This window comes from Odocoileus virginianus, chromosome 1 (genome assembly GCF_023699985.2).
Source record: "Odocoileus virginianus isolate 20LAN1187 ecotype Illinois chromosome 1, Ovbor_1.2, whole genome shotgun sequence".
Classification (NCBI taxonomy): domain Eukaryota; kingdom Metazoa; phylum Chordata; class Mammalia; order Artiodactyla; family Cervidae; genus Odocoileus; species Odocoileus virginianus.
Window position 1 is genome coordinate 90,203,726 of NC_069674.1, and position 22,165 is coordinate 90,225,890.

Below are 22,165 nucleotides of genomic sequence, written 5' to 3' on the forward strand. Positions count from 1 at the left end.
ATATAGTTCCTACTTCTACAATTTTCTGAAATGAGATTCTACAAGGTTTTCAGATTTTCTGAAAATCATTCTACTATACTCAAATATATCTTAATTTCAACACTGTAAGCATAATCTATATTAAAAGATTATTTTAGATACAGTAATTTAAACACATTATTTTCAGATAGTATGTTTTAGTAGTTTAAAAATACATCACCCTGTGTAAAAGCCATTTTCAGTACAGGTGCTAGTCCAATTTTTTTAAACTCCAAATACTCACCAATAGTGGAGAAATAATGCATAAAGTAAAATAATCCATCACAGTTCATTATTTTCCAGCACAGTTTCTACATGAAATACAATATCTATGGGAATTTAGTGTAAAACTTTCTGGATTAGTAATTCAAATTTCCATTTCCTAATAATTATTATACATATAGCAAATATACCTTAAGTTATTATTATTTCAAAGGCAAAAAAAAAAAAAGGAAAACCACAAAAAGTAGTGTAAATGTAACTCATTTAGGAAAAGGAATTTAATGTAAAACTGATAGAGATCCTGTCAGATCCTCAGATGCTCATTTACAATAATCAGTTTATCAAAGAGAAGCTGAATTTGGAGCAACAGGAAATCCTTTGACAATTTAGGGAATGCCTCCCCCAAGTCTGACAGATTTATTAACACTGATATTTTTTCCCCCTACAAATGCATATTTATTATTCACTTGTACTGTAATGATTTATGGATGCAGCAGATTGAAAATGTGTTTTACAATACGGGGCCTAATGCCAAGCATGTGTCTACTTTTTAGCCTTTTTTCCCTTTCTTTTCTATTTCTTAAGGCAGCCTTACATTCCTAATATATTCATTCCACTGCTGAAATGCAAGGCAGCAGTCTGTGTGGGTTATAGTCTTTAAGACTCTTTAGATTATTTTCCATCTTTAGATAATAGAAATCTACATAATCATAATTTCATTCTCATTTTGACAAGGATTCTCAGACAGCCAGTACAGTACTGGAAGGTCAGCAAAGGCACCGTGGAAAACAAAACTCACAAGTGGCCAGCCATATGAGAATCTGTAAAGCTTTCTTGAGCTTGCTCATTGGTTTAACAAACTTAGCTACAGATTTGCAAGGCAAAATTGATGGCAAAAGATTTTTTGCAAAATCAATTCTTTCTAAATGGGGCAATCCTTTACATTTATCCTGTAGAGTTATTTATTTTAAATAGTAGAAACAACACTAAAGGGAATATTTTTAACCTGTATATCTGATTAAGAATTCCTCTGAATGATATATTTCATTTCTAATGAACTAAATCAGTTTTATTAATTCAAAAATTATGGTTCCACCTGACTATGGAATATAGCTCCCAAGAACCATAGCATAAATGTTGAAAAATGTGAGCATTGTAACAAGTCTATGTGACTTTGATTCCCAGCTCTGCCAATGTTTGTAAAACTTTGCTGAAGTTACTTCCCCTCTCTTTGCCTCCGTTTCTTCTTCCATAAATGGGAATAATAATGACATCTTTCAGAAGGTTGAGTAAGGACTAAGTTAATATACATAAAGAATTTAGGACATACCTTGGCATGAGTTAAGCTCTACCCGAATATTAGCCACCACAGATATTAGCTAGTAAAATTTTTATCATTTTCAAAAAAGCAACCTCAATTCATCTTAAATTTGGGCAATTAATTTGTTGGGCAAAGTTCTGCCATGTTTGTTGCAGGACTTCTAGCAAAGAAATTCCAGAGGATGTAACTAACATCAAGGGAACATTACAGGTGAATCCAACAAGCATTTATTAAGTGCCTACTAGGTGCCAGATGGCTCCTAGTTTCTAAAGTAGAAAAAAATAGACAAATTTACACTCTAGGACCTCTCCATCATGTTTGCAAACATGTAAGTAGATAGATGGCATCAAGCACTGATGGGTGGTAAGAAACGTTTGCCACGTGGACTGGGAGTAGGGAGTGTGGAGTCTGCTCAGTGGTGGCAGGCAAGTTTCAGAGGCTCCCATCTGAACCAACCCTGAAGCCTGACTCCAAGCCCCAGCCTGTTTCAGTGATTAAGTAGCTATCAAGGAACATTATACAAATCTCTGTCCTATAAAACTAAATATATAGTGGAACTTTACTTTCACATCACTCTTGCAATTTTAAGTGAAGGTGAGGGGTTCATACCAATCCTAGATGCCTCATTCCTCTTTAATTCTCTCTCACAAAAAGCACAGATGAATACAGAACATCAGTGATTGGTATGATAAAAACCATTGTTTCCCCCACCCCTTACAATCTTCGCAGATATAATGCCACAAATGCTATTCTCAAGGACAAATTGCTGACAGAGAAGAGAGGACACTGCAGAAATATTTGAGTATCACAATGGATTTAAATGACAGGATTCTATCATTGAAGTCATAGTTGAAGCTTAGAAGGAACCACAGACAGTTGTCACAGCATTTAACTTTTTTCGTATTTTAGGCTAATGCTCAAATCCACAGTTTCATCATGTTTGGCTTGGCAGGCACATCCCACTCACTCTGAGGGTGTGTGGCAGGGAAGAAGAGCCAGGAGTAGATGGATCCCAATCGCTTACTCATCTCATGGCAGAAAGGCTTTTTTTTTTTTTTTTAATTGTAGTGCTGCCAGCATGGAAAGTGAGGACCAGCTGAAGTGACTTATAATCATTTGCAGATACTTTGAGATACTGGTATTTCTTTTTTGGATGAAGAACATCAGAGGAAGCTTGGTAGCTAAGAGTTAGAAGGGGCCCACTTGAGTTTACTACTCCACCCCTCACCCCTGCAGTAAAAAGAGAAAGGATCTAACCCGGGAAAGGTCAAATGCCCTGAACAAAATCACACATCTATCTGGTACCAATATCAAGGCTGGAATCCAGATTTCCTGTGTTCCAATCATGTCTTACTTATTTCCATTCCACTGTGAATTCTTCCTGATAATTATGAGTGAAATATAGTAGAGCTTTCATATTCTACTAAAATGCTTTCTAAGACCTTCTCAAATTCAGGAACACAGCTCTAAGCGTATATTTTGTTCTTTCAAATGCAATTGAGTGTAACTGAAAAATGCCAGTGATACCTTTGGGTTTTTAATGCATCCGTTATATGGGACTATGGTTTATTTATACAGCTTTTAAAATACCTGTCTCCAAAAGCACATTTCCTTCTAAAGTTAGTTAGGAGTTAATTGCTTTTTCAGATTTTACTGAAGTTTTATCTTTCACAGTAAGAACAAATTTTGGACTATTTAGAAAATTTGCCAAATCAGATTCACAAATCACTTTTTCATGTCTCCATATAGAACTAACAGTGGGTTTGACAACTTCAGATTTCCAAGCCACCATATAATTCAACAATCTGCTTTGAATTTATCCAAAATGTTAATTTATGGATAAGAGCATTAATACTTTTAATGAGTCTCCCTGGTGGCTCAGTTGGTGAAGAATCTGCCTGGAATGTAGGAGAACTGGGTTCAGTCCCTGGGTTGGGAAGATTCCATGGAGAAGGGAATGGCAACCCACTCCATTCTTGCCTGAAGAATCCCACAGACAGAGGAACCAGGTGGACTGCATTTCATGAGGTCGCAAAGAGTCAGACACGACTGAGTGACTAATATACTTTCTACCGCTGGCAGCTGGATTTCTTTCAGAGTCATTTTTTCATATAAAACATAGTTTCATTGCACTTCAGTAGAATTTTGTAAACTATAAATATTAGGCAAGAACTCAAATCCACAACGAATGTGGGTGCCTAGTGGTCATCTCACTCACTAGCTAAAGTTCCTTTCTATCCATCAGCCTTGTGCTGTAAGTCACTCACTCTCATAATCAGCAAAATTAAATATTGCTATATATTACTAATAGAGGTGTGCACAATCTCTCAGAAATCCAGACAAGTCTGTTAAATGTGTCATATCAAAATATCTTCTACTCTTATTACATCCATCTTCTAGCCTGTACTTCAGAAAGTGCAATGTTAGCCCCATTTCACAGGTGGAAACTGAATTAGCATGAAGTTCAGTTACATAGAGTGTATCCCTTTGTACTTTCTTAACCTGTATATACACAATAGATATTTCAAAACCTTTGAAGTTTTCCAAATCAAGCATAGCACATTACATAACAAAATCCTTTCTTCTCCCTCCTTCCACTGAAGAACTTTTCTCTGTTGAATAGATTGAGCCTCTGAAGAAACCCTTCAATGATGTGTCCGAAGTGTTTTGAGAATGATGCAACAAAATTTCAACAAGTTCATTTCAACAAGAGGGAACTTCTTTTTTTTTTCTCACTTTTTGTAAAACTTTAATTTCTGAGACATTTGGTGCCAGAATCTAGAGAGCTTATTTCTATGATCACATCCCAAAATTTTCCTTTTGCAGTTTTTCTCTCTGTTGTTAGTGATTTGATCTTTTTATGAAATAGGCTTTTTTATCTCCAGGTTACATGTCTTCAATACAATTGTCCCAGGTTCCTGCTGATCTTTATGATTCTTTATTCTACTTCTTACTGGTTGATAGTGATCTCTTTGTACTTAAGATATTCTGCTTTCCAATAGGCTAGTCCTTCTCTCCATATTAATATAATTTAACCTATAACTATTGGTGTGTTGGATAATTCATAGATTTGGTAGTACATGGAAGAGATTGTACAGAAAAACCTATCTTTGAGGCAGTGCATTAACATGCAATCTTTTAAAACTTACAAGACTCTATCTAAACCCTATCATTTGGGTTTATGAAATAACCATAGTAAAAAATAGTAGCTTCTTAAGACTTTGTATTCTATATTTGCACTAATATTCCATATATGTTCAAAAATGAACTTACAAATTAGAAGATGTAAAAAAAAGTAACATTTTCAGAGTCTCACCCTTCTCCTTTGTGCTCCATCAAGACAGCTGTCCAATCTCTTGGTATTTATTCTAATAAAGTGAGAGTCTTCCTTATGATTTCATAATATATCAGAAAGTAGAACTGTGAAGCCTTTGGTTACATGGGAAAGAGCAATTTTTTAAATGAAGAATTTTCCTTTCAAATGTCATTGGAAAAAGTGATTGACTTCATATAACCCAAGGCTTTGGGAGGAAATATATATATATAGAAAAGAGTTTGAACTAAGAGTGAGAGGTCTATTTTTAAAAAGAATGTTATGTTTAAGATTGAAATGTGCTGTAACTAACATTTGAAGAATTGGTAATTCTTCAAAAATGGACTTAGAATATATGACCTAAGTCAGACTAAACAGTATTTTCTAGGGCATTTGCTAAAGTTTTCAAAAGTAAAGCTAGTGCTTTGGGGCTGAAGATGCTATTATTAACCTGGAGTAGTTGTAACCATCTCTGTACTGGAAGATGGTTGCCTGAAAAAGAACCTGTAAGAAATGGAGATTAGAAATAAAAAAGAGAGCTCTTACTCATTCCTAGACATTTCATTTATGAAAGTCAAGATATTCCATTTATTGCTTAAGCAAGAATAAATAGATGATTAAGATTATCTGTCAAAAGATTGACAACAGTAAAGAAAAAGACCACAGTGAATAAACAGAACAGTTAAGTCCATAGAAAGGGATATAATGCAAGAAGTAAAAGACTGTAAGATTTATAACACTTTCACAGTGTTTGGAAGTTACTGTAATTAGAAAAATAGAAAGAAAGTAGGATTATATGAAAGAGTCAATGTATGAACAAGTAACAGTTAAAATGTCACTGCCAAATAAAAATTTAATAAAGTGAAACTATAGAATAAATAGTACCATATAAGATAAAATCAAATTTCTGGACTATAGAGCAAAACCAAAAAACATATAGAAATCAAGTCAAAAGACAGTTTTCAGAAAATAGAGCATCTCATCCCCAGAGGGTGAGACGTAAAAGAATGAAAAGGAAGAAATTTATAAAGAAGAAAAGAAAATGAGAGAAAGAAACTAAAGAACATTTTCTGAAGTTGAAGAAAAGACTCAAGTCTTAAGATAGAAATAAAATATCAAAGACAAAATTGAAATATGGGGTGATCTTAGTTATAGATACATACTACTCTAAGGTTCAGAATGAAAAGCATAGAATATCTTGTGTGTGCTCAGTAACTCCCGATTCTACTGTAGCCTACCAGGATCCTCTGCCCATGGAATTTTCTAGGCTAGAATATTGGAGTCAGATGCCACTTCCTTCTCTAGGGAATCTCCCTTAAGTAGGGATCGAATCAAACTGCATCTCTTCTCTCTCCTGTGCTGGCAGGCAGATTCATTTATCACTGCACCACCTGGGAAGCCCTAAGGATTTACTCAAGTGTTTTATCCTTGAGCAGATCCAGATGATGAGATTCTGGATTCTGGAGCTTATATGCTTTTAAAAACAGCCTGTATAGAATATCTTAGAATATCTATAGAATATCTTAGAGGCTATATTACAGTTCACATTCTATCATCCAAAATTCACAACACTTCCACAGCAAAATATTCTCGTTCCCTGCCAAGATTTCTTAAATTCCCCAGAAAGAATGTAAACTCCAGAATCCAGAATCATATCATTTAGATCAGTTCAAGGTAAAGCTAAAGCACCTCTGGTGTAGTTCCTTTTTCAAATGACTGAATTACTATAATCATCCTATTTTACTGAAGGGAAAAGATCTTAAGTATTTATTATAGCCACATTACAGGTCCTGGGAAGGCACCAGAGAGCCATCCATAGGAGGTGACACAAAGATCTAAGATCCCTTAACAGCTCCCAGGATAGACTAATACATTCGTGTAAACAAGTAGAGTTCTAAAATGTTAAAAAAAAAAAAAAAAAAAAGTTAATAGAGTATGATTGCTTCAAAAAAGAATAGAGAAGGAAAAGAAGAAATCAACATCAACTTCTTATAACGAGGACCTTAAATGAAAATTAAAAAAATATTTCACACACTTGAAATCTATATAATCACTATGTTTTTTTAAACATGTTTTTAGAGGTCCTCACCAATGTAATACAGTAAGAAAAGGGGGAAACTGAGTCTTACCCTACGTTAAGAAGAAAACCTCAATGCAAAAGTTCTTGTGCTGCTATTTTTTTTTTATGGAGTACAATTACTAGAAAGCAGTCATGAGTTAGGAAAGATAAAAAAAAGACAATACAAGGTTGCATTCCTGAGCTGGCCATTGCTTGGTGTCAAGATAATTGGTTGCTCTGTCTCATAGAACTATCTTTAAAAAGTCTGTTCTAGGAGGAAAATGAAATTATAAGATTTATCCAGTGACTTGCATGACATTTTGATCTCCCATAGGAAGCTGACACATGCAAATTTTTGTCTTTAAATACATGAGAATCAATAGCGTTTCATACCTTCAGTATTAAGAGGACTTATGTAGCCTAAGACAAGGACTGTTAAACAACTCCAGCCAAGATAGCCTCCCTGTCTACACAAGAGAAGGAAAATAAAAGGCTAAGAGACTCTCCAAAAAGTCACATACCAGAAATTAAGACTCTCTTAAAAATAAAATAAAACCTGAGATTTAAGCAAAATATAGAATGCTTCACCACCCCAATAACTTCCAACACATCAACATAGCTTAATAAAATACCAGTGTATTATAACTAATAGAGGTGAAAGACCTCAACTTTAAGAAAGAATTTTTATGGTAGCCCAAACGTAACAACAAGAACATTAGAAGATAAACATAAAACCTCATAGTAAAGGCCAATTTATCTCAGGTCCTATTAGCTGATACATCTTGTCTGGCTTTAGACAAGAAAATTGCAAGGCGTGCTTAAAGTTAGAGAAAATAGTCTGGAGAGACAAAGCAAACATTAGAACTTGATGCAGATGTGTCAGAAATTTTGGACTTAGGCTGGAAATGTAAAACAGCTAGGATTAATATGTGAAAGGTTCTAGTGGAAAAAATAATTTACAATGTGCAAAAACAAATGGGTAATAGAAGCAGAGAAATAGACACACTAAGGAAGAATCAAAATGGAATGCTAGAAATCAAAATTACTTTAACAGAAATGCAGAATGCTTTTGGCTTGATTAGTATGCTGAGCACAGCAAAGGGATGCATCAGTGAGCTTGACGCTGTGTCCATAAAACTTGTTTAACTGAAAAGCAAAGAGGCAAAAAGAAGAAAAACAACAACAAAATAGAAGATCCAAAAACTGTGCGAAAATTGCAATAGACATAACCAAGCATAATAAGCATAACAGAAAGAGAAAAGAGAAAAAAACAGATAAGATATTTGAAATAATAGGGGCTAAAAATCTGTCAAACTTAATCACAGACACCAAACCACAGATCCAAGAAGCTTAAAGATGCTTATCTTTTTATTTTTTTGTCTAAAATAATAGTCTTTATTTCTGTACACAAAACAGTACAAAATGAAGCAGTTCCTCAAAGGGTGACTTGGAGCCAGAAAATCTATGGTGAGCTTGAAAATATTAGTTGTAGACACTCAATCATGTTCGACTCTTTGTGACCCTATGGACTGTAGCCCACTAGACCCCTCTGTCCATAGGATTCTCCAGGCAAGAAGAAGCTTATATTTTATCAAGCAAGATAAAAACCAAATAATCCACACCTAGATGTATCATGTTCAAACTGCAGAAACCAAAGTCAAACAAAAAATTTTGATTTATACAGACATAAGTTAAGAATTAACATCATAGATCTCTCTTCAGAAACCATGCAAGCAAGAAAGGAGTGGAGAAATTACCTAGTGTTGAAAGAAAAAGAATGAGTGCATCTGGGTGAGTTTGAGCTTTAGTCAATCCTTCATGTGGGTTTTGATTGAGAGCCTGGCAGATCTCTTCTTTGGTTCTGAGACACTGCGAGGGATTAATTTCTACCATTATTAGGTTTTGGTATAAACTTTATAAACTTCTACTTTATTGAGGTTCAAAATATGACATATATATATATATATAAATATATATATAAAGACAGAGATGACTGTGAATTTGAAGCAGTCCCTCTAGGAAAACTTTCTTTTAAGTACCACAAAGCTACACAATATTTCACTCTCCTTTAGAACACTTCTAACCCAGCCTTCCACACAACCATAGAAGTCAGCAAATATCCCAGGATAAAAGGTAGTCACGCATTTGAGAATCCTCAAATATCAATCCGTAATTTAAGAATATACAGTTGGTTAAAGCTCTGCTGGTTTCCCTTTCCCTCTGAAGGGATCCTCTTTCTAAACTAAGCTAATCTCAGCTCATATTTGGTAAATACCCCCAGAAAAGGAAGCAACTAGACATCTGGAGCTCTACAGGAGGGCTTTCGTTTCATTTTGGGAATTTGGTTTCACTTGGGTTTGCTAATCCAGGGTACTCTGATGTTCTCAACATTAGTTTTACTTGTGTTATACTTTTTTAGTTTTAGGTGTTGTAGTAGAACCATTGGCCTACCACAATATATTGCACGTAACACAGAAGCTATTTAGTCCTTTAAAATATAAATATATATGAAAAATATTTTGCATATATTTTATAATGTAGTTTGAATACTAGAACAAAAGTACAGGTTATTATTTATTACAAAAATTAATACCCATGTATGGGGTGTACATATTTTAACTGTTTTGCAAATGTTGATATATAAGCAAGTGTTTAGAGTTCAACTGATGAAAATTACCTGATTCACTGCTCCAGGGAATCCCTGCTGGCTCAGATGGAAAAGAATCTGCCTGCAATGCAGGAGACCAGGGTTCAATCCCTGGGTTGGGAAGACCCCCCTGGAGAAAGGAATGGCAACCTGTTTCAGTATTTTTGCCATGGAGAATTCTATGGACAGAGGAGCCTGATGGGCTAGTCATGGGGTTCCAGAGAGTCAGACACGACTGAGTGACTAACACTTTCACTTTCCACACTGCTCCAAAAGCCACTCATTTTAATATGTTCACAAATTTACTCCAGAAGAAATTAAGCCTTTCAATGGTCTTTGCTGAAGAATATTGATACATATGTAGAATCTGATTTTATAGGACATATATATCCACAGAAATTTGCAACTGTCCTTTAATAAAGATATAACAGTGTTCTGCATTGGAGGAATTGTTTTTTCTTGAAAAAATGAACTATAGGAGCACTTTTTTAAAAAAAGAACCATGTTCATTTTGCTGAGAATCATTTTACTTATTTAAACAAGTAACCAACATATTCATTTTCTTCTTGTTGAATTCTTGATGTTCACAACTCATGGCCTAGAAAAAGAAGTATATTATATTCCTTACTATTCCAGGTAGATAAATTAGGATGAGCTTTATCTTTCATAAAGTGAGCTTAAACTGGTTGTTCTGTTTTCTAGTGCATCTTCTATATATCTTCCAGATGTTCCTCTCACCAAGATGTTTTGAATATCTACTCCTTTATGGTGGGTTCATATATTTCAAACTTCAGTAGTTTTTTGTTGTTCTTGTTTTTAATCTCTTATCTTACGTTACTTTTTGGAGCTATTCTGTCAAGCTTTTTGTGCTATTTGAAAAGCACTCAGCTATCTGAACATCTGGAAATACAACTTTGCAATTAACAGTCACATTTTCATCACTGGAAGTCTGTTAGTTTGTGAACATTTTGTTTTTGCCTTTTTCCTGTGCTGTGTAGTTCTGTGCTAAGTCACTTCAGTCGTGTCTGACTCTTTGCGACCCTAAGGACCTTGTGACCTTGCCAGGTTCTTAAACTATACCATCTGGGTCTAATAAAGGAAATGAAAACTGAACATCAGAATACTCATGACATGGTCACCCAATGCATACCTGTACCTTTTTTTACCTATACACTTGTTTTACTTTTCTTGGGCTAAGTGCTTCTTTTTCACTCCATGTTGCTGAATTGCCAATGACACAAATAAGTACCAGCATCCTTTCAACAATTATTTAAAATTTCTGTGCTTTGTTGAAACTTGGATTCTTAACATGAGATCTGAATTTAATAAGACAACATACTTCTTTTGAGTATCTAGTCCTGTTTTGAGTTGAATTAAATGCAGTTTAGGAATCTCATACTTTCTCCTGGCTGTCTCACAAAAAAAATGGAATCTAATTTATGAGGCTCTAGGACACTGTAACTCAAACTCCGAATCCCTTGCTACAGAAATATAAAATACCACATTGCTGTATTTTCATGTTATTTTGTCCTGGAATCTTGTAGGGACAAATTATAAGTGATATCTTGTTTCATTCCCTTAAATAATTAGAAATTTGCTAAAATATTAAGCCGATTTTAGATTAAACATTTACATGTAAATTAGGTTTTGTACCTGAGATTTTAAGTCAATAAGTGAAATTGAAAATAGTTGAATTCGCAGGTTTTCAAATTGAGCTAAGTGAATTTCAGGTAATTTCAAGGAGTCCCTTTGGGTGGGGATTCAAGGGAAACAAGGGTTGGCGAATGTGAATAATAGAAGTAGGGTTCCTCTAGGCCTTCGCATTATGATCAGAGAAGGTTGACTCACTTGTTTTGCATTTTCAGTTTTCTTGTAAGATTTCATTTGAAAAACCTTTCCTAGGACCTTTAAAAAAATAAATTAAAGTCAGTGCTATTATCAATGCCTCACTTTGGAGACTAAAAAAATGAAACCTGGAGATGATGTCCTTTCCCAGATGCGAACTGACAGCTAACTCACAAGAATTGGGGCAGTTTCTCCTGACTTTAAGTTTTGCAGTTATTCAAATAGACCAACTGCAGAACTGAAGAAACTACACAAAAATAGAAATACAGGAAAGCCCTAAATTTATAACACCATTTAAATTAATAATTCACAGAGACATTTATAAATTGTGCCATTTTTGAGGAAAAGAGTTGTGAATGACTAGAGACAACTATCCGTAGTTTCAATTCTGGAAATCTTTGTGTATGTATTTCCTTAAAACTAGTTAAATAATTATGTATTTGGTAGGATAACTGGTAGAAATACTTAGAGCACTTTTTATTTAACAGTTCTTTTCTTCCTCAAAACTATTCTGAAAATCCCCACTGTTCTCAATAAGCATCTCACCAAAAAACATTTAAAAAATGTTAGAGTTAATATTCATTATCCATTATAGTACTAGTTATTCTAACTTAGGACATAGGTCTCAAAACCATTAAGATAACCGAACAGACAAGTCCTTATGTGAAACTGTAGAAGAGGCAATAATAATTGAATATTGTAATTCTACAGCTGATATTATAAAAGTTATATAATAAGTGTAAGAAGTATCAGATTTTAAAATAACTATCATACTAGTTTTAATCATTTTGTATGAATGAAGGAATTGAGTTTCCCCTTTTTTTCCTTAAAATCTAACAAACTTAAAAAAAAATTTACCAGCATATACTGTTCTTTAAAAGAAGAATAGAACTAAAACGTAGAATTCTTTTTAGAATAGGAAGACAGGCCAGAAATGACAATTATTCTCCTGTGAGTATGTCATTTCACAAAACTTACTAGCATTAGGAAACAAAGGATACATTTGGGCTCACATGTACACATATTATGATGAAATATCAACAATAGATTCAGGAGTGATAGTCATTCCATTAGTCAGTAACTGTTCACTTGTCTGACAACATTGCATAATCAGATAGACAATTAAGATGTCCAAAGATTACATTTTGTACTTTTGTAATAGCCAGTATGGATTTAAACAGATTTGGATTTAATCATTCAAAACATAAGCACAAGTTCCTTGTATTTTTGTACTAATGTTACAGTTCTTTTGCATCTGATCTTCAACTATCTGTACTTTATGGTACACATCTACTGAGTGATTAAAAACTATAAATATCTAAAATAAAATAAAATAAATAAAATAAAAGTCTAAAATATCTATCAGTAGTCACGTCTGAATTGTCTTCAGGGAAATTCTCCTCAATAGGTGTAGTCACCTGGCAAGGTTTTCATTTAATTTACCAGTACATTTGACACCAGTATCAGTGATTTTTAAGATTTTTTAATTGTAGCAAAAAAAAAAAAAAGGTAAAACTCACCCTTTTAACCATTTTAAGTATACAGTCCAATAGAATTAACTGTATTTAATTGTTATATAATTGATCTCTAGAACTCTTTCATCTCACAAAACTAAAATTTTATACCCATTTCCTCTTCACTGCCCATCCCCATCCCCCAGAAACCACCATTCTACTTTGTGTTTTCATGATTTTGACTACTCTAGATATCTCATATAGTGGAATCATGTGGTATTTGGTATTTGTCCTTTGGTTATTGGCATATTTAATTCACCATAATTTCTTTATACTGTAGCATGTGACAATAGTTCCTTCTTCTTCAAGACTGAATAATATTGCATTGTATGTATATATACCACATTTTCTTAATTTATTCTTTTGTCCATGGATATTTGGGCTTCCTCTAGCTATTTGCTATTGTGAATAATTCTGCAATGAACATGAGTATACAGATATCTCTTTGATATTCTGCTTTCAACTCTTTGGATATATGTATATACCCAGAAGTAGAATTGCAGGATCATGTGGTAGTTCTATTTTTAATACCTTCATACAATTTTTTCACAGTAACTGCAACATTTTACATTCCTGCCAATAGTGTGCCACCATTCCAGTTTATCCACATCTTCATGAACATTTCTTGTTGGTGTTGGTTGTTGGCTGTAATGGTCATCCTACTGGGTGGGAAGTGATATCTCATTGTGGTTTTGATGTGCATTTCTCTAATGATTAGAGATTTTAGCATCTTTTCATATACTTAACATCCATTTGTATATCTTTTTTGGAGAAATATCTATTCTGGTCCTTTGCTAATCTTAAAATCAGGTTACTTATTTTTGTTTTTCTGTTGCATCAATATCAGTTTCATTATATGTTTTTATTAGCTCTTATAATATTTCTAGCTATAAAAATGGTATTAGCTATTTTTATATGTAATATTATGATAGTTGGGACATGCAGCAGATAAACTTATATGAATAATTCTCAACACCCTTTTAAGCTTTTACCATCATAATTAATGGCCACACAGTGTTTATTCAGATTATTATGATTATTAAGAATTTGTGTTCTCCAGATTGCACTCAGTAAATCTTCCCTGTAAGTTGCTTCCTGTCATGGGTTCTTGGTAGTAGACACATCCCAGAAAATGAGAATCAAAACACATAACTGTATTAATATTGCTTCACCCCAGTTCGATTCCTGGGTTGGGAAGATCCCCTTGAGAAGGGAAAGACTACACACTCCAGTATTCTGGCCTGGAGAATCCCATGGACTGTATAGTCCATGGGGTCGAAAAGAGTTGGACACAACTGACAGACTTTCACTTCACTATGGTCATAGTCAGAGGTCATATCATTTTATTCATTTTGAGAACACAGACAACTCTTGAAAATGTGTTAGAATTGCTATGATCCATCTCACCACCTAGTTCTTTATACCAGAAAGAGGCTTCAATAGGGTGCTTCCCTCCAAGTGCATATAAGTCAAAGTGAAGGGAGCGATTCTTCTTTTTCTCCAAGCTTCTCTCAAGGCACCAAAATTACATATATTAGCATTTCCCTTTTTTCACATGCATTCACTGACTCCTTCTCCCTCAGTTACAATCTCCCTTTTCTTTCATTTATCGTTAATTTTCATCTAAACTTTTCCTGCTGAGATAGGTTCAGACACTGATCATTCATATTGCTGGCAGCAAGATGAAGCACCTCTTTTATCCCATTCCTACCTATGGAGGGTCATATGGAAAAAATATTCAGAAATAGGACTATCACATTTATCAGGCATGAAACAATTACAACCATCAACCCCAACTTGGTAAGGTATGGAGAAGATATAATCCATCCCATCAATCCTTTGGAATTTTTTAATTAGGTTCAAATCAATAGATATACTTTCTTATTTCTAGCCTAGGAACTACTGAGATCGGCATTGAAAAAAATTGTGCTTAATTTCAAGAGAAGACTTGTACATAAGCTCTTGTATCATCATCATCCCTCATCCCCTCTTCCCCAATTTTACCACAAGTGCATAACAACTTAGCTAATAAAGACCCATAATTAGACCTCTTGGCATTAAATTGCAAAAATAAGGCTGGAGGCACATAGACTAGCCTTTAATCTTTTGTCACCATCTATCATTTTAAGCAAATATTTTAGTTGACTATGTCAGGTATTATTAACCTACCACCTTGAGGATGATAAAGAATAAGGAGAATTCATTGAGAGTGATGTACTTCTATACCCACTGTTCACTAGGTAGATAGAGAATTGAATGCCTTGATCTGATAAAACATAATTGTGAGAGTCAAACTGGTAAAGTATTATTTTTCCTAGTCTTTTTATAGTATTAGCATTGACTCCATTGTTTCCCAGTCTTTTAATAGTATTAACAGCATTGACTGCAGTTTGCACATGAAAATCCCAACCCGGAATATGAATTAAGTCCTGTCGGTGTCCCTGCACTGAGTGTGTGTGTCTTCTTAAGTCTTCTTCCCTACCCATATGTGTGTGTGTGTGTGTGTGTGTGTGTGTGTGTATTCAGTTGCTCAGTCATGTCCAACTTTCTGTGACCCCATGGACTGTAGTCCACCAGATTCCCCTGTCCTTGGGATTTTCCAGGCAGGAATACTGGAGTGAGTTGCCATTTCCTTCTCCAAGGGATCTTCCTGACCCAGGGATCAAACCCATGTCTCTTGCATCTCCTGCACTGGCAGCTGGATTCTTTACCATTGTGCCACCTGGGAAGTTCCTAGCCATAGATAAAAAGCAAAAGTAATCTACTTGCAAACTATGTGCTGGCAAGGATGGATTTTAGACTTTGCCTTTTCTGGTTGTTCAACATTTGACTTTGTGGGGCAACTACCAGTATATATCACCATTCGGCGTACTGTTACATGCTTTGAGTCCCTTTATGTTTTTTCATGTTATGGACTTCTAAGCTGCCACTTCAAGAGATCAAACTAGTGTGTCAATTTCATGATTCCAATTCTCTCCCAACCCTGGAACAGGGTCATTTTGGTTAAACATCAGTATATCTTACTTTGATTTTATCTCAGAATTTCTGTAGAGGTTTTCAAAGTGTAGTATCCTTTATAAAGTTCCTTTTCATGACCCATTTTGTCCATTTTACAGAAAAAATTACAATCCCAAGAATCAGCATACCCAAATAGTAGCACTTTTATTTGTTTCCAATTATTTTATCATTGCAAGGAACAGAGCCTGTAATTCAGCTCTTCCAATGAGGATTTTACTATTTGCTGTTTGCAGGGTGTGCCAAGTCACTTCAGATGTGTCCAACTCTTGTGGCTCAGCTGGTAAAGAATCCACCTGCAATGTGGGAGACCAGGGTTCTATCCCTGAGTTGAGAGGATCCCCTGGAAAAGGGAAAGGCTACCCACTCCAGGATTCTGCCCTAGAGAATTCCGTGGACTGTAGAGTCCATGGGGTCACAAAGAGTTAGACACGACTGAGCGAGGAAACAACTCTGTGATCCCATGGACTATAGCCCACCAGGCTCCTCTGTCCAAGGGATTTTCTAGGCAAGAACACTGGAGTAGGTTGCCATTTCCTTCTCCAAGGGATCTTCTTGACCCAGGGATCGAACCTGTATCTCTTAGGTCTCCTGCATTGGCAGCTGTGTTCTTTACCACTGTGCCACCTGAGTCATGGCCCAGCCATGCTCCTGGAATTGCGTTCTGTAAGCCAGGCCAGTTAGCTGGCATCCTTAGGCACCTGGTCAAAAGCATGCCCATGTAGCAATAGCTGTGGGTAAGTCCTTGGACACCTCTAGAGTAGGTTATAGGATAAAAGAGAATACTTGCTTATGAATACGAGGAGTTTTTCTTGCAGGACAAAAAGCATTTTCTTAATTATACCTTTTCTGTTTCATCTTATGAAGGAGTTCCTTTAGGCATTGGCCTCTATGAGAATGCTTTGCTGCTATTACCTGTGGTGATATGTATTTCAGGTCTTAATACAATCTTGGGCTTTTACTTATTTTGGCTAACTGCATAGGTACTCATGAACAAGCCGGTAACTGTCTTTAAAAAGGGGTATACCAGAGAACTGCATCTGATCATTTTCTAGTCCAGAAGTCTAGATAGGTTGACATTGCCAGTAAGTAGTAGTAGGTGTGGACTTTTGTGAGAGGCACCAGTTGACATGATTGTAGGTGGTCAACATTTGTTAATTCCGTTTCAATATTAGGAGTATGTAGCCATTAAAAAAATATATCTTGGTTTACAATCTTCTTTGTTTCTAAGAAGACTTGGTTTTGCTCAAGCTCCCAGTTAAATACTGTCTTTTTTCAATGATTTTAGGGATTCTAGTCAACAGTATCCCAAAGTAAGGAGTATAAATTCTATGAAAGTCAAGAAATTCCATAGGCATGGATTATGCAGAGAGACAGGCAGTGAAAATTAGTTACTTGAGTAATTGATTAAATCATAGGTTCCTCCCATCCAATCAACCCTTAAAGGACTCACAATCTATGTGAAGTTCTGGATTTTTGTGGAATTAATCAATAACCCCTGATTATCATGTGATTTACGGGACAAAGAAAGGTTGCTTTAAGCTTGACCCTCAGTTTCAGAAATCATTCTAATATCATCAATGTAGTGTATTATAATACTGTCAGTTTTATTAGATTGGTCCCACATTATTCAACTGTGACAAAATAAGGGAGAGTTCAAATATCAGTTGAATAGTACATGTCATCTCACAAAGTGAGGGTACTGGGAATACTGATTTATAGAGTCTGTTATAATTTATTGTTGGCCTCTTAATTCTATCAGTTTGCCTTATTGTCTGCACCAGAATATTGTACAATGTGCTTTTGAGCATTAATTGACCTGAATCTAACATTTTCTGACTTGAGTTTGCCTGGGTAATACCAACTCAGTTTTCTTGTCTAATTAGCTTTTGATAAAGAGCAGATATCTTTTCATTTCATACTATTCATGTGGTTCTCAAGGGACCAATACTGACGTGGTTTGCCATTCCCTTCTCCAGTGGAACACATTTTGTCAGAACTCTCCACCATGACCCGACCATCTTGGGTGGCCCTAAACAGCATAGCTCATAGTTTCATTGAGTTAGACAAGGTCCACTGGAGAAGGGAATGGCAAACCACCTCAGCATTCCTGCTTTCAGAACCCCATGAGCAGTATGAAAAGGAAAAAGACAGGACACTGAAAGATGAACTTCCCAGGTCAGTAGGTGCCCAATATGCTACTGGAGATCAGAGGAGAAATAACTCCAAAAAGAATGAAGAGATGGAGACAAAGCAAAAATAACACCCACTTGTGGATGTGACTGGTGACAGAAGCAATGTCTGATGTTGTAAAGAGCAATATTGCATAGGAACCTGGAATGTTAGGTCCATGAATCAAGGCAAATTGGACGTGGTCAAACAGGAGATGGCAACAGTGAACATCAACATTTTAGGAATCAGTGAACTAAAATAAATTGGAATGGGTGAATTTAACTCAGATGACCCTTATATCTAATACTGTGGACAAGAATTCCTTCAAAGAAATGGAGTAACTCTCATAGTCAACAAAAGAGTCCAAAATGCGGTGCTTGGATGCAGTCTCAAAAACGACAGAATGAGCTCTGTTCGTTTCCAAGGCAAACCAGTCAATATCATGGCAATCCAAGTCTATGCCCCGACCAGTAATGCTGAAGAAGCTGAAGTTGAATGGTTCTATGAAGACCTACAAGACCTTCTAGAATTAACACCCAAAACAGATGTCTTTTTCATTTTAGGGGACTGGAATGCAAAAGTAGGAAGTCAAGAAACACCTGGAGTAGCAGGCAAATTTGGACTTGGAGTATGAAATGAAGCAGGGCAAAGGCTAATAGAGTTTTGCCAAGAGACTGCACTGGTCATAGCAAACACCCTTTTCCAACAACACAAGAGAGACTCTACATGTGGACATCACCAGATGGCCAACACCAAAAGTAGATTGATTATATTCTTTGCAGCCAAAGATGAAGAAGCTCTATACAGTCAGCAAAAACAAGACTGGGAGCTGACTGTGGCTCAGATCATGAACTCCTTATTGCCAAATTCAGACAGAAGTTGAAGAAAGTAGGGAAAACCACTAGACCATTCAGGTTTGAACTAAATCACATCCTTAATGCTTATACAGTGGAAGTGAGAAATAGATTTAAGGGACTAGATCTGATAGACAGAGTGCCTGATGAACATGACATTGTACAGGAGACAGGGAACAAGACCATCCCCAAGAAAAAGAAATGCAAAAAGGCAAAATGACTTTCTGAGGAGGCCTTACAAATATCTGTGGAAAGAAGAGAAGCCAAAAGCAAAGGAGGAAAGGAAAGATATACCCATTTGAATGCAGAGTTCCAGAGAATAGTGAGGAAAGATAAGAAAGGCTTCCTCAGTGATCAATGCAAGCAAATAGAGGACAACAATAGAATGGGAAAGCATAGAGATCTCCTCAAGAAAATTAGAGATACCAAGGGAATATTTCAGGCTAAGATGGTCTCAATAAAGGACAGAAGTGGCATGCACCTAACAGAAGCAGAAGATATGAAGAAGAGGTGGCAAGAATACACAGAAGAACTGTACAAAAAGATCCTCATAACCCAGATAATCACAATGGTGTGATCACTCACCTAGAGCCAGACATCCTGGAATGTGAAGTCAAGTGGGCCTTGGGAAGCATCACTATGAACAAAGCTAGTGGAGGTGATGGAATTCCAGTTGAGCTATTTCAAATCCTGAAAGATGATGCTGTTAAAGTGCTGCACTCAATATGCCAGCAAATTTGGAAAACTCAGCAGTGGCCACAGGATTGGAAAAGGTCAGTTTTCATTCCAATCCCAAAGAAAGGCAATGCCAAAGAATGCTCAAACTACCACACAATTGCACTCATCTCACATTCTAGTAAAGCAATGCTCAAAATTCTCCAAGCCAGGCTTCAACAGTACATGAACTGTGAACTTCCAGATGTTTAAGCTGGTTTTAGAAAAGGCAGAGGACCAGAGATCAAAATGCCAACATCCATTGGATCATCGAAAGAGGAAGAGAATTCCAGGAAACACCTATTTCTGCTTTATTGATTATGCCAAAGCCTTTAACTTTGTGTATCACAACAAACTGTTGAAAATTCTGAAAGTGATGGGAATACCAGTCCACCTGACCTGCCTCTTGAGAAATCTGTATGCAGGTCAGGAAGCAACAGTTAGAACTGGACATGGAAAAACAGACTGGTTCCAAATAGGAAAAGGAGTACAGTCAAGGCTGTATATTGTCACCCCACTTATTTAACTTGTATGCATAGTACATCATGAGAAACACTGGGCTGGAAGAAGCACAAGATGGAATCAAGATTGCCAGGAGAAATATCAGTAACTTCAGATATGCAGATGACACCACCCTTACGGCAGAAAGTGAAGAAGAACTAAAAAGCCTCTTGATGAAAGTGAAAGAGGAGAGTGAAACAGTTGGCTTAAAGCTCAACATTCAGAAAACAAAGATCATGGCATCCGGTTCCATCACTTCATGACAAATAGATGGGGAAACAGTGGAAACACTGGCTGACTTTATTTTTGTGGGGCTCCAAAATCACTGCGGATGGTGATTGCAGCCATGAAATTAAAAGACGCTTACTCCTTGGAAGGAAAGTTACGAACAACATAGACAACATATTCAAAAGCAGAGACATTACTTTGCCAACAAAGATCCATCTAGTCAAGGCTATGATTTTTCCAGTAGTCAAGTATGGATGTGAAAGTTGGACTATAAAGAAAGCTGAGCTTCGAAAAGTTGATGCTTTTGAACTGTGGTGTTGGAGAAGACACTTCAGAGTCCCTTGGACTGCAAGGAGATCCAACCAGTCCATCCTAAAGGAGATCAGTCCTGGGTGTTCATTGGAAGGACTGATGTTGAAGCTGAAACTCCAATACTTTGGCCACCTGATGTGAAGAATTGACTGATTTGAAAAGACCCTGATGTTGTGAAATATTGAAGGCAAGAGGAAAAGAGGATGACAGAGGATGAGATGGTTGAATGGCATCACTGACTCAATGGGCATGAGTTTGAGTAAACTCCGGGAGTTGGTGATGGACAGGGAGGCCTGGCGTGCTGCAGTCTGTGGGGTCCCAAAGAGTCGGACATGACTGTGTGACTGAACTGATCTTTTCATTTGTATCTGGTTAGGAGGAATTTTCATTCAATTATTATGTCTATACCAATTTTCCACTCAAGTAATGTAGATGCCAACAGGACATAAACATTTTTTATCATACATTCCAAAATTTAGCCAAAGATTAATTTTCTCTACTACTAGAGCATCTCCATATCCCTATGCATTAACTTTACACAATTAAGAGGATTATTAGCAGGTCTAGGCCATACTATACACTGTACTCTCTTATCTAATAGACCTAAAAATGTTTCTGTTCAACTCTCAACCCATTTCACGCAATACTGATGTACTTTATTGGAGACTGGGTCAAGAGACCTTGATCTTCATGTAAATTTTCCTTTTACATGAAACATTGACAGTGAATACTGGAGGCTCATCAGAATTTTTCTGTTATTGGTCTAAGTTCAGATTAAGCATATCAGACTTGAGATTTTTATATCCTAGAAAGTTCAAGGCAAGAGTTGTAAGTGCCTAAGTTACCTATAAAATTCTACCATCTTTCTGTGAGCACACTGTCAATCTTCCTTTACTTACCATTTATAATTAACCATCTCCATACATCCATATTATTATGTCCTGAATAATAATATTATGTCCTGCTTCCTTTCATTATGTTAAAGGGGCTTCCTTGATGGCTCAGATGGTAAAGAATCTGCCTGCAATGTGGGAGACCCGGGTTCATTCCCTGGGTCAGGAAGATTCCCCTGGAGAAGAAAATGGAAAACCACTCCAATATTCTTGCCTGGAGAATCCCATGGACAGAGGAGCTTGGCAGGCTACAGAATATGGCATGGCAAAGAATTTGGACACAACTGAATGATTAATGTTAAAATATCATATGAGGAAGCTGGAATACAAAATCTGGGATACAAGCTTCTTTTACATTTGTCTAGGGTTCAACAGCAAAATCACATAGTACTTTGCTAGTCGCATTTCTTTTATTATGGTATAATTATGCTAGGATGGGGGGGGCAAGTGTCCGTTCGGAATTTTGTTTCCTCTGGAGTGGAGAGACACAAGAAGGAACCTGTGGGCCTGAGTTCCTCTACTACTGAGTGAGGCCAG

At 36.1% G+C, this 22,165-nt stretch overlaps 1 long non-coding RNA gene across 10 annotated transcripts in view; it reads right to left on the reverse strand.

The window, feature by feature from the left end:
* LOC139036061 (uncharacterized) overlaps window positions 1–22,165 on the reverse strand; it is a 64,996-nt gene that overhangs the window by 22,104 nt on the left and 20,727 nt on the right. For 2 of the 10 annotated variants that reach the window (XR_011488789.1, XR_011488781.1), the window contains exon 3: window positions 11,429–11,485. The exons of the other annotated variants lie outside the window; for them this stretch is intronic. This is a non-coding gene — a long non-coding RNA (uncharacterized lncRNA). The remainder of the gene's footprint in view (window positions 1–11,428; window positions 11,486–22,165) is intronic. 10 annotated transcript variants of the gene reach the window in all.